A 14,208-nucleotide genomic window follows, 5' to 3' on the forward strand; every position below is an offset into this window, starting at 1 on the left:
AATGAGTAAGAGACCACAGAACTTCATGATTCTCGCAAGGCTCATCCCTTTCGCCTAATTCTCACAGCTTCACATTCACCATTTTTGAAATACTAATTTCATTGTGTAATTTATCTTTTTTAAGACAGGTATCACAAGACATCCAGAACTCTTAGTTCATCCTTTATTCTCTGGATTCTAAACTACATGAGGTCTGTATGTGTGCAAAGGGGAAACTCTCATTCCATCTTCACCCCCAATATTCTTTAAATCAAATCCCTGCTTTATTTTTTTCTTTATCACCTTTGTATATTATACATTATCTTTCCCTTTTATGAGAATAAATGCAAAGTTCCCTTTCATCTCTTCTCAACTTAAGTGATCCTGCCACTACCCTTCTATAACAGGTATAAGTACCAGTCTGAGGTTTAGCCAGTCGTGGTACCTCATTCTCCTTCTCATAAGAGATGGCCATGTGCGGTACCCAGTATAATGACCTTCCATAGATGCCCATTTCCTAATCTCTGGAACTTGTAAATGTGTTATGTGGCAAAGAGGAATTAAGATAGTAGGAGGTAGAATTAAATTTGGCAATACACTGATTTAAAGATAGGGAGACTATCCTGGAACATCCAGGGGGGTCCAGTGTAATCGCAAGGGTCCTTAAACTTAGAAGAAGGAAACAAAAGTGTCAGAGTGATACAATATGAGAAAAACTCCACTGGCCATTTCTGGCATTGAAGATAAATTAAGGGGCCAAGAAATGTAGGCAACCTCTGGAAACTGAAAAAGTCAAGAAACACATTTTCCCCTAGAGCCTCCAAAAAGGAATGCAGTCCTGCTGACATCTTATTTCTAGGCCAAGGAGACTCATTTCAAACTTTTGACTGCCAAAATTCAAGTAATATATTTGTGTTGTTTTAAGTCACTATGTTTATGAAAATTTATTAAAGCAGCCATAGGAAAGAGTCACCAGAGTTCCTTTAAAATACTTGATACTGGGAGAGAGAAAAAACTCTCTTCAAAAAGATCCCAAGATTTAAGAAGTCTGCAAGCCTAGAGCCAACAGGAACCTTCTTTCTACCACATGAAGAGAAGGAAGATAGCAGATGGAATAAAAATTCTAAGAATCCAAAACAAAGAGGCACATCTAAGTGAGCAAACTCTAATGACATTATTTGCAGACTGGACTTCTCAGTTATGAGTCAACGTATTCTTTTTAAATCTTAAACTTGAGTTAAATTCCTGTCACCTTTAGTAGAAAGAACTCTTAAAAATATCATCTTACAGTTCTTTGATGGTACCTTTACTTCCTGAAAAATGTCTATATTATACTTAAAAATTTAGCTTTAATTCCCTCCTTTGTTAAGCTTTCTCTGACACTCACAGGTAGAATTTTTGCCACTTCTATGCCTATTATAAGACTACAATCTTATATCTTATATTAACTTTGTATCTTAAAATTATTTGAGTGATAAGGTGAACTAAGATTTTCCTTATGCTTTCCATATCCTTACCCTTGAGTCAGAAAAGATGACTTGAAAATGATTCTTAATCCCAAGAATTTTTTTTTTCCTTTTTTAGGGCTGCACCCATGGCATATGGAAGTTCCCAGGGCTGGGGGTCTAACCAGAGCTACGGCTGCTAGCCTACGCCACAGCCACAGTCACACTGGATCCAAGGCGCATCTGCAATTTACACCAGAGCTTATGGCAATGCCATTGCAGATCCTTAACTCTGGATCCTTAACCTCTGAGTGAGGCCAGGGATCAAACCCACGTCCTCATGGATCCTAGTCAGGTTCGCAAACTGCTGAGCCACGAAGGGAATTCCCTCAAGAATGTTTTCTAATACAATTCAAAGTCAAAGAGAGCATTAATGGTATAAGTCCAGAATACTAGTTCTAAGGGATAAAGCTAATGTCGCTTTAATCAGAGGAATATGAATTTTTCAGGAGAAAAAAAATGAGACATTTGGGAAAGAATTACATCCTGTTTGATTAGATATGCTTGAATTTGATGGGCCAGGGTAAAAGTAGCTTTGACAGTAAAAATAAATAACTTTTCTTCCTTGTCCCTCCATAAGTCTCTTCATCCATTATACCATATTTAGAGTCTGTACACATGGGCCTGCACAGACACACACACACACACACACACACACACACACACACACACACACACACACACACCCCTTCCTGGAAATAATCGTCCTCTCCTTTCTGGGAAAACATGAAAAGACAGTGAGGTTATTTTTTTTTTTTTTAACCTAGGATTTTTCAGTGTATGAGAGAGGGGAAAATGTTATAAAGGAATAAGTGTTAGGAGGGTAGCAATAGAACAGAGAAGGTTCATTTCTTGGGTGGTCTCCATAACAAACCCTCTATTGTCATGAGTCCTATATGAGGTATATATTCATACATTTTGCATTATAATAAGATAGGGAACTATCAGTTTCCTACTATTTCACATACCCATGCTGTGTAGTTTTTAAACAATCCTTCGAATCCTAAATTTCTTGAATAAATAACAAATCTTTGAAAATATCAGGAGCATATTAATTTCAAAAATGAGTTTAAAACAATGGCAAATCAATATTAAGTATATTATGCAACAGATATCCAGAACTTTTCATCTTACAAAACTGAAACACTATAGCCACTGAACAATTCCCATTTTGCCCTCCTGAAGCCCCTAATAAACCAGCATTCTATTTTATGTTTCAGTAAGTCTGACTACTTTAGGTATATAGTATGTCAAAATAAAAAGTACATGATCACACTTATATGTGGAATTAAAAATAGTCAAACAGAGAACAGAGGTAGATTGGTGGTTGTCAGGGGCTGGGAGAGATTGGGATTGGGGAAAAATGCTAGTCAAGAGGTACAAATTTCAATTATGCAAATTGAATAAGTTCTGGAAATCCAATGTGTGAAAGTATGACTACAATTAACGATACCTTACGGTATAACTGAAATTTGCTGAGAGGGTAAATCTTAGGTCTTCTCACCACACATACACACACAAAGAATAAAATAGGGAATTATATGAACTAATAGATATGTTAATTGACTTGTGATGATTATTTCACAATGCATACATTCATCAGATCATCTAGTTGTACACCTTACATATATACAATTTTATTTTTAATTATTAATTATGCCTTAATGAAACTGAAACAAAAAGAGAAAGAAGTGGAAGAGATCAGAGCTCTCCTCTCCATCATGTGAGGATGCAACCATCTGCAAGCCAAAAAGAGAGCCTTCACAAAGGAACTGAATCAACTGCCACATTAATCTTAGACTTTCAGTTTTAAAAACGGTTCTCAATGTAGTTCTCAATACAGGTCTCCTGTTAAATAAATAAATAAATATGCAAAAATAATTTTAAAACCCAGCAGTATTAGAAAAAGTATTAGAAAGAGTATTAGTATTTTACTTCTTGTAAAGTCAGCATCAGTAACACCACCATCGCTGTAGAGGGCTTCTGGGAGTGCCCCTATATAGCTGACTGCATATCCAGGGATGACGTGTACCTAACCTACTTGCCAAGGAGTAGATGGAGAGAGCCTCATTTCAGTGGGTTTTACAAGTTGTTTCCATTATATCCCCAAAGAATATCTATAGATAAATGCTAATTTAGGAAAAGAAAGAGTTCTAACATTCAGGGACATTGGTTTATATTTTTAACTACTCTAAAGACTATAGGCTCCTGGAAGGGAAAAAAAAAAAAAAAACTGTGCTTATGAAACGCTGCTTGTAAGTAAATTTAAAATAAGAGCTTTGAATTAGTCTGCTTGGGCTGCCATAACAAAATATCATGGGTTGAGTGGTTTGAACAACAGAAATTTATTTCTCACAGTTCTGGAGGCTGGAAGTGAAATATTAAGGAGAGAGCAGTGTTGGTTTCTGCTAAGACCTTATTTCCTTGACTTGTTTTCACATGGCATTTCCTCTGTGCACACATGCTCCTGGTGTCTCTTCCTCTTCTTAAAAGGGCACCAATCCTATTGAATAATCAACTCTTATGACCTGATTTAATTTCGGTTGCAACTTTGAAGGCTCTATTTATATTGGTGATTAGAAAACATATGAGTTTGGGGGAGAACAGTGCACTCCAAAATAAGCTTCAATCAAAACATAACATAAAAGCTTAAAAACCACCTTCAATTATGAAGCTAAAAAAAAAAGCTGTAAGTGACAGTGCTTTAGAGTGACATTTAACAGATGACTTTAAATGTCAAATATTTCCTTGTTCACTAATTTTGGGCTGTGATAAGTAAAGCAATGTGCTAGCCATTTTTGGTTAAAGCTTGGAAACAAAATTAGAAAATTAAATTTCTGGAGAAGATTTTCAAAAATTAAAATAGTTCACAAGCAGGTGCAGGCGATAGTAATTAGCAAATGTAAAGCAGAACCTAGTGCCATAATGAGTGAAAATGCCTGAAAGAAAAGGAAAGATTCTGAAGTTTAGGAAAAGGCAGGTTTAGTATCTTTTTCTGATGAGGAGGCAAGGACAACGTTGCTGAGATAGTGATTTTCTTTTTTTAATACCAGTGCAGAAATTACAATATATTCTTATTTATACATATGTCATAGTAGGTGAAAATCAAAAAGCCTTATGAAGAATCAGAAATAATTATGCTCCCATCTATAAAAATGACAAGCTGTAACCCTGAGTAGTTTCACTTTTTTTTTTTTTTTTTTTTTTTTAAGGGCTGCACCTGTGGCCTATGGAAGTTCCCAACTGCAGGTCTACACTACAGCCACAGCAACACCGAATCCAAGCCACATCTGTGACCTACACCACAACTTGCATCAATGCTGGATCTTCAACCCACTGAGCAAGACACAGACAACCTGATGTTACGACACCTCTTTCCTCACAGACACTATGTCTGGTTCTTAACCCACTGAGCCACAACAGGAACTCCTAAAATTTTTTAAAATATTATTTTTTACTATATTGGAACTAAATTATGTTGATTTGTATTAATCAATAAACTTATATAATGTTATTAATGCAAGATTATATTCATTGCATAAGTTGCATGTTAATATATAGAGAGACTGAATTTTGCCCACTAGAATGTAAACACCAAGAGAATAAGCATATTTGTCTGTTTTTGTTTTATTTGCAATTGCTGTATTCATAGCACCTAAATTAGCATCTGACACACTTAAGGTGCTTAGTGAGTATTTGTTGAGTGGAATATTTATTTAATATATGCATAAGTACTATCTGTAATAAGATTTTATTATGTTGTAAACATCATCCCAAAGGAAATTAATAGATACCTAATAATGGGGGAAAAAGTGACTTGGCGTATGTCGATGAAGGAAAAATAAATGTCAGGAGAGAAGATAAAGACAAATGATAAAACTGAGACAAAAAAATGGGAAAAATTCAGAACTCCATCAAATAACAAGATGGAAACCTTCCTGTGAAAATTAAAATGTCGTGGGAAGTAAGGTAGAGGTCAGTGTTAGAAAACAACCTGATGTTATGACACCTTTTTCCCACGACAGCTCTTGGGGCTTGTTTACATTATTAGTTTCCATCTTAATGAAAATTTTGCAATATTTTTCTGTGCTCTAAGTAAATAAAAAATGGCATAATTCACATATAGCCATTTTCCTGAAGCTTAATTATCTAGAAGGAAAGTAGTGAGAAGTGTTGCTGAAGAAGTAACAGAAAAGCCACCCTTTCCTTTGAATAAGATTTAACTAATCCTATCAATGTAAGCTGGCATTCATCCATTCATTCACTACCTTAATAATTTTAAATTTAATGCTACAGATACATGCTGAAATATTATATTTTATTATCCAAGGCAATAGACCTTTATCTTGATATTATAATTAATATTAATAATCAAAATATGCCACCGCGAAGATAAATTGCAGGCTCACTGAATGCCTAGAAAACCTGTTTTCTCCATGGTTTATCTTGCATTATGCACTATGTCGCATAAAGCTGTCACCCTGCTCAGATGCCTGTCTGAACTACTAGACAATTCCATAATGCAGTGGTCATGTCTATTTTGTCCCCACTGTGGAATTTGCTGGTGGAAAATGATTGTCACAAATTATGTGCTTAATAACTATATGATGAAGGAAATGACTGACCATTTTGAGAGTTCTGCATAATGGACATACTACAGTAAGACTGTGAATGGCCAAACCAGTCATATCTTTTCTTTGTGGTATCTGTGAGTCATAGGGAATCAAATGTGTGATTGAAAGAATCAAAAGAAAATGTCAGAATACGAGAATATGAAACATAGGTGTTATCATCTCTACAGATGGACAAAATCCTGAGTTGCTGTCATGTTATTAGGATGACTATTGCATCATGAGCAGCACTCTGCTCTTTTTGCTACGCAGCTGCTGATAGGAAAGTTTGTCTTACTTTCCTTTGTACCCTTAAATAACTCACCATTTGCTGAGATCAGATGAATGTTCCTCTGGTCCCTATAACTCTAAGGACTCTAAATAGTAATTAAGATTAATGAATATTCATAAAGTGTTTTATTTAGCTTATTTTATCATTACATATTTTATTTGATGCTATTTTAAACTGATGCATGTCTGCTTGGGACTTAAGATACTTGTCATAGAAATATTAACCTTGAGATTTCTTTGCACTGTAATGAAATAGTTCTTGTATTCTTATGGGCAAACTAAGTGTTTGATATTCTTGTGACTAATTATAGAACACTGATAGGATATGGTAAGGTATTAGAAATGCTTTTGTATAAATAATATGATAGGTTTCTATTGGTGGACTTTAGATATTGAAATTTATTAAAATGCCATTAAAGATAAGGTCTATGCTTTGGGATTGCCCAAAGGATGAACTGTTTTATTGCAAAATATTTTTGGCACTCCAGTAATTTACCCATGACCATTCCTTGGGGCAAATGCTTTCTAAATTTCACAATATAGTAAACAATGTAACATAGAAGATGCTGAGTAATTTCAGACTATGCTGTTCTTTCAGACTGACTTTTAATTGGCAGTGGCTAACTTTTTTTTTTTTTTTTTTTTTGGCTTTTTGCCATTTCTTGGGCCGCTCCCACCACATATGGAGATTCCCAGGCTAGGGGTCGAATCAGAGCTATGGCCACCGGCCTACACCAGAGCCACAGCAACACAGGATCCGAGCCGCATGTGCAACCCACACCACAGCTCACGGCAACACCGGACCCTTAACCCACTGAGCAAGGCCAGGGATCAAACCCGCAGCCTCATGGTTCCTAGTCGGATTATTAACCACTGAGCCACGACAGGAACTCCCATTTATTGATTAAATTTATAGATTCCAAACCATATCTCATTAAATATAATAATAAATTTCAATGTAAGAATAATAGCAAATAGTTTTTACTAGTTACTATGTATTAGTATGAATACGTGCTCTTCTCATTTAATCTTCACGTCCTAGAAGTTGTTATTGACTATATTTTATACTCATGCTAATAAATACTTGGAGAACAAAGTCACACCTTTAGTTAGTAATAAATTTGGAATTCAAATGCATCCAACTCTAAAGTCTGGTTCTTAATCATTGTTATATACTACCCTTAGGCTTTTTTAAATACTTAAGTGTTTATAAAAAAGAAGAATTCCATATTAAACTCTTTTTAAAAAGTATTTCCACTTGGAATTTTTCTATCTTGAGGTTTCTTTAAAAAGCAATTACCTGCATAATTGAAACTGTTTAAATATTGTTAGCTTCTAACTTTTCCTGATACAATAGATTCAGTTTTATATTCTTCAGAGCACTCTTTAAGAATTTTCTCAAAAGAATGCTGAAATCTAGAAGTTTGAAAAATACTTATACCACTACCTAAAGATTCACAGTGGACATATTTTTATCAAACCAAATATTATCCTATGGTAAGAAAACATTTAATTTTTTTATCCCAGCACTTCCAGTTTTATCTGAGTATTTCTGTCTAATTTATTGAAACTCTTAGGAAATTTTTCTTAGAGATATAATAAAAAATATGTTAAATTTGCTTATTTAAGGATAAAAAGGAAGCAAAGTAAGCCCTGGAATAGTTTCCCATGTAAAATGTAACTCTTTAAAATTAGAGAGCTTTACTTCCAATTGGATACACTGGATAGAAAAATTAGATCTGGACAGATGATGTGATAGATAGCCCTTTAAATCTTTTTATAAAAAACTTCAAAAAACTTCAAAATAAAAATTTTATTATTCTTAAAAATAAGAAATACAAAAAACCTCATTCATATTCTACATAGAGAAATTTTCACTTGTAAGATCTGCTTTAAGTTTTTAAAACTAAGTGCACCTACTTATTTTCACATTGCAATGTATATAACTTTTCTATTAAGGCTTCAGGTGATGAATGATGTATGGATATAAAATAGTCATTACTCTCCTTTTGAAATCATATTTTCTCCTCCTTATCTAAAATGACATGGATTTGAAGTGACCAGATGAGTTAAATTACCAAAGGTACTATATCCCATAAGTGGAATAGAGTGTTATTAAACAAACCTATAAGGATATTATTCTCTGCAGTCTCTTGCCAGCTCCAATCTCTCTCTCTATTGCTTCTCCTTTTCTGCCCTTTCTCAGATCAATTCATTTCTATGCAAATGCTTGCATCTCTATATGGAGGATATGTGATAAGAAATCAGACTTTTTCTACAGACAGGCTGCTTATTGAGTAATTCATCCATCGTTTACTCAAACAGAAAATCCATGACTACCATCATTTATTCATTCACAAGGGTGTTTTCCCACCTGAAGCAAGGACATTATTTTAATTTTGCTTTAGAGCTAGTGGGCATATCTCTGCTCTATTGCGGTCAGCAGCCCTGATTCATATGTAATGCTCCCGGGGCAATCTTCCTTCAGAGACATCTAAATATTTTTTCATCACAGAATGTCATTCATCTCCCATGTCTCTGATTTACCAAATCCTAGTCATCTTTTTGAAAATGCAGCTTCCTAGGCTGCTGCAATTCATTTTCATTCTGTTAATCTATATCATACTAGCAGACATTTCAAAGGTTCACATTTGTCTTCCTGAAACAGATGATAAATATCTTAAGCACAGATACTACTTCCATCATGTAGTCTGTGCTCAGCACTACAATATTCTCAGCCCATAAGAGATATTCATTAAAGATTTGTTGAATTGGAATTATTGAGGTTATTAAAGGACTAAATTACACTGGGGGGTGGTTACTTTAGTGAGAGGAAAGAGCCAAAGTAAAATAGTAAAGACCTATTAAGTCAACAAAGTTACATTATCTCATAAATGTATGAGCATGAGAGTTTCTGATTGTACATTCTACAAAAAGAGATTATCATAGTAAGTGAAGTATGTCAGACCAGGAAACACAAACATAATATGGTATCACTTATATGGTGAATCTTGAAAAATGATACACATGAACTTATTTATAAAACAGAAACAGACTTACAGACTTTAAAAAACAAACTTATGTTACCAACGGGGAAAAGTGGAGGGGGAGAGATGGATTGGCAGTTTGTTATTGGTGTATGCACACTATTGTATATGGAATGGATGGCCAACAGGGACCTGCTGAATAGCACAGGGAACTCTACCCAATATCCTGCAATGACCTATCTGGGCAAAGAATCTGAAATAAATGGACATGTGTATATGCATGATTGAATTACATTGTTGTACAGCAGAAACTATCACAACACTGTAAATCAGCTATACTTCAACAAAACTTTAAAAAAAAAAGAGCCTAGCAAGTTGCTAAATAGGAAGCTCAGATGAATTAGTAAAATGTTTTGTATTTCAATCACAGAATTCTATGCCTTACAAAAAAATAGCTCTGTTTTTTCTTTTGTTTTTGTTTTGTTTTGCATCTCAAATTCTACTATAGATAATGCTGCTTTTAAATCAGTTATTTTTAAAGAAATGTTCACAAGCTAATTCTTTAAATGCCTAAAATTAAGTGTAATACAGTTTTATTATGTGGTTAAATGTCCTATTTTAAAACAGCAATTTAAAAATCTTTCCTATATATCCACAAGCTATGTCCATAAAGGTAAATGAATTACTTATAAATCCATTTAAGCATACAGCCATTATTATTTATTCCTTCTACACCTATTAAGCTAGGCACTGGGTATGAAGAAGTAAACACAAAGATATGGGTCCTTCCTTTGGGAGAGTATACTTCTGTAGAGAATATATACAGTAAATGATCAATCAAAAATTCAGGAAAGCAAAAAAGAATATATAAAAAGAAAAACAAACAAGAAAAATAATAACCAATCAGCAATATAATTACAAACTATAATAAGTCCAGTGAAAGTAGAATGAGGTGGTGAGAGATTAGATAGAAGGAACCTGTTTTGGATTATGATGGTTTTTTAAGAAACTCATTTCTGGAAGTGACATCTAAGCTAAAACTTAAAAAAGAGAAAGAAACATGTGAATGAAAGAACATTCCAAATTAAAGGGAAAAAAGAAACACATATTATTAAAGAGAACCTAAATCAAGAAAAGATTTTAGTTTATAAGCAAAGGGGAATAATGAACAGGATGAGGCTAGAGAAACTGGCAGAGGCCAAATTGTAAGAGGAAAAAAGGCTAGGATAAGTGCAATGAAGGGGCCATTAAAGACTTTTGAGCAGGGAAAGGATGATATTAGTTTAAGTTTTAAAGAGATAACAAGCTGCTTTGTGGAAATATTAGAAAGAAGCACGTATGGAATACACTGCATTTTCTTGGAGGCTTTCTCTGATAATGGAGAAGTTTCCTAGTGACAGTTGTAAACTCACATACTTCAGATTCAGCATTCATAAATCAAATTTCACAAAAAAAGCCAATTAACCCCTTCCAGCTCTGCCTGTGCTCTGTCAACAAACTGACACCTCCATCATTGTCATATGATTGGGTCAACAGTGGATTAGAACTCTTTGTTTGTTTCCCTTAATTTTATCCTTTCTCGAATTTCATAATATTGCCCTCTACACAATTCTCTTCATACTCTTTATATTTCTATTCTTTATTACCTATCTATCTATCTATCTATCTATCTATCTATCTATCTATCTATCTAATCTTTTTATCTGCTGATGCTTTTCAAATCTAGATCTCTAGCCCCAAACTCTCTCATAAGAGGTTCTCTCCACTGGGCTTCAGACTCATATATCCAACTTCCTGCTCTATATGTCTGCCTAAACATCACACAAACACTGCTTAATTCAAAATACCCACACAAAAATTCTCTTTTTCCTTAAACTTGTTTTTCCTCTACATTTTTCTATCTCAGTAGTTGACTGACCCATCTATTCAGATACCAGGGAAACATTTTTCTTTCTTCCCTCTCATTCACTTTCCACCATTCAGTCACTCACGGATATTTTAAACCCAAATTAATTTCGAAGTTAATTCAAGCCCCTATAATCTATTGCTGGTCTATTGCTATAATTCCCAGAACTGTCTCCCTGATTCCAATTTCCTTTCCTTTAAATCAAATTTCCACACCACTGCCAGAGGGTTCCATCTAAAAGGCAAATCCAATTACCATACTCCTCCTCTTATAAATATTATCTCATCATAATAATTCAAGTAACATAGCATGACATAGGTTATCTGACCACCAACTCCTATTTTCCTCCTCCAACTTCATTTCTTGCCAACTGCCCTCAAGCATTTCATGCTCAACATTTTCTCTTGAAATTGCCTGGGCTTGGGATTTCTTACTTTCCATCACTTCTTCTTTATTTGAAGGAAAACTTGTTATATTTTTAAGACAGATTCTGCCAAGAAGTCTTTTTGAGAATTTGAGTTTGGATTAAATGCTTCTCCTTTGGGCATCTATTTATTTATTTATTCATTCATTCACTTATAACATCCTTCTGTCTGCTTGTAATTGACACCCACACATATGCTATTTTTCTTGATAGAACTTATGAACCATTAGAGAGAAGAAACTATGTCTTATTTATTTTTCTCTTTCTAGCACTAATTTAATGTCTTATACAACATATATGTTTTGTGTGAGTGAATTATTTACATCTTGTCTTTTATGTTTAAATATTTCAAACATTCACCCATAAACTATTATTATGATGGTGTGTATTTGAATAGCATTTAAATTTATAGAATGCTTTCACATTTATCATCTTTAGTCCAAGTCACTCCTTTATTTTTCTTTCTTTCTTTCTTTCTTTTTTTTTTTTTTTGGCTTTTAAAGCCTTGCTAGCAGCATATGGAGGAAGTTCCTGTGCCAGGGATGGAATCTGAGCCCAAGCTGCAACCTATGCCACAGTTGCAGCTGCAGTATAACACTGGATTCTTAACGTACTGAGCCTGGCCAGGGATCAAACCAGTGCCTCCGAAGAGACAATCCTGATTATTAATCCACTGCACCAAGGCAGGAACTCCCAAATCACTCTTTAAGAGAGCATTAATAGGTTTTGATATTCCCATTTTTACTAACAGGGAGAGCTAAAGTTCAGAGAGAGTTATTCAAAGCCAAATAGTGAGTGATGGAACTATATATAACTGGATATTAATTTTTCCAACAGACCACACTGCCCACTCACTGGAGTGGAGACACATCCTCCTTGATCACTTCTTTCTGAAATATACCAGACATATTTCCTAACCCAGGAACACCTAATTTAGTGACAGCAGACACCTCTGTTCCAGTAAGCCTGACCTTTACCCCTTGAGCTCCAAAAGTGTGTTTCTAGATACCTGCTTAATATCTCTTTCCTTGAATGTGCCACACTACTTCAAAAGCAAATGTCTAAAATAGAATGTATTTTTGCTCTTTCCCACACCCTTGGCTCCCACCCGAACTTGTTTGTCCTGCAAATTTTATGATTTCTGTCAATGCAATTTTGTCTACAGGATTTGGAAATTAATGCTAAGCTGTATCAAGCTATTCATCTCTTGAAAATAAGCCTCTTTACTGATAAATTGTCATTATTTATTGAAAACCTGCCAGGCTATCATTCATCCCTTCAGGGCTTTACCGAACAAAGACATTTTAGAGAATTAAATATGGCATACTGAAAATAGTACTCTCCCCCTTGCATAATTAGATTTAGGCATAAAATATTTCAGTGAAAACCTAAACTGATAAAAGTGAAAATCTCTAACAGTGAAGAGATTATTTTCATTATTTCAATGACTTTTTAAAGTGAAAAGTATGCTATTATCTTTTATCTTGTTTTTATTTAAACTAATTTTCTTTATAATAAGGAGGATGATGATGCCATCTGTTTTATTTTTTTTTATTCCTATTTTTGCTCCATGCCTATCAGTCATTTAGCTACACGAATGGAACTAGGGCAAAAGAGAGTCCCTTCTGGATCTACCAAGTTTTGTAGTGGTGAGGTCAGCTCTTTCTGCATTCTAAGAGTTTTCTTGTTATTTTAACATCTGCTTAAAAACATTCAATAGATTAAAATGTAATTGTAATAAAATTATCTTTAAAAGATCAGAAAGTTTAAAATAAGTTCAAAATACATAAATGAAATAATCTACTCAGTAATGAACACCTAAAATATATTGTTGTCTAAATAAGGCATAAACTATCATAGTTTAATTGTTCTTAATTGGTCATTGAGTTAGATTTTAGAAATAAAATCGGAAAATTACTTCAGTAGTTAAAATTGTAAAGAGAAAACTGAAGATTTTAAGGCACGGTTTCTCATAACCTGGGTCTGATAAATACTCTGATGTAGCCCCCAGATCCCATTCATGAAAGAATTTGTTACCCCAGGTGCTGGGAGGGCTGTCATGGACAGGCTTTAGCCTTCTGTCCCTTCACAGATTTCCCCAGCCACGTGGTGGCCTACATCCACTGCTTCCTGAGTAACTCACATTCAATTTGACGGATCAATACAGGAGGGCCCAACTCCTACAGTCCTGAAGGGCCATTCTAGCTCTTGAGTCTGATTACTTCCACATGACTGTAATTGCCTGAAGCTTTGTTTGTTCTGCATTTTAGCTCTCAACTTATCCCCATGCCCAATCTTGCATCCTCATCTTCCTTTTCATAGCTCTTGCTTCCTAACAAATACCCTGCCTGCTAAACTGTCAGCTTTCCTCATCTCAACTTAACCAGGGACACAGGGCTCCAAGGAACCTGTAAGTCCTCTCAATTTACATGTATGTTTTAAATCATATAAGTATATATGAATTTTTCTGATAGAAGTTTTTCTTTCCCCCAGGTGGCCTTTGTAT

General features: G+C 34.5%; 1 long non-coding RNA gene across 1 annotated transcript in view; it reads right to left on the minus strand.

The window, feature by feature from the left end:
• The window catches only part of LOC106510214 (uncharacterized), a 198,237-nt gene that overhangs the window by 156,426 nt on the left and 27,603 nt on the right, over positions 1-14,208 (minus strand). The gene's annotated exons all lie outside the window — the stretch shown is intronic.

Source organism: Sus scrofa, chromosome 4, assembly GCF_054392235.1.
Source record: "Sus scrofa isolate SSC_HxYL_T2T_F1_AM1 chromosome 4, Sscrofa_HxYL_maternal_Yorkshire_Landrace_v2.0, whole genome shotgun sequence".
NCBI lineage: Eukaryota > Metazoa > Chordata > Mammalia > Artiodactyla > Suidae > Sus > Sus scrofa.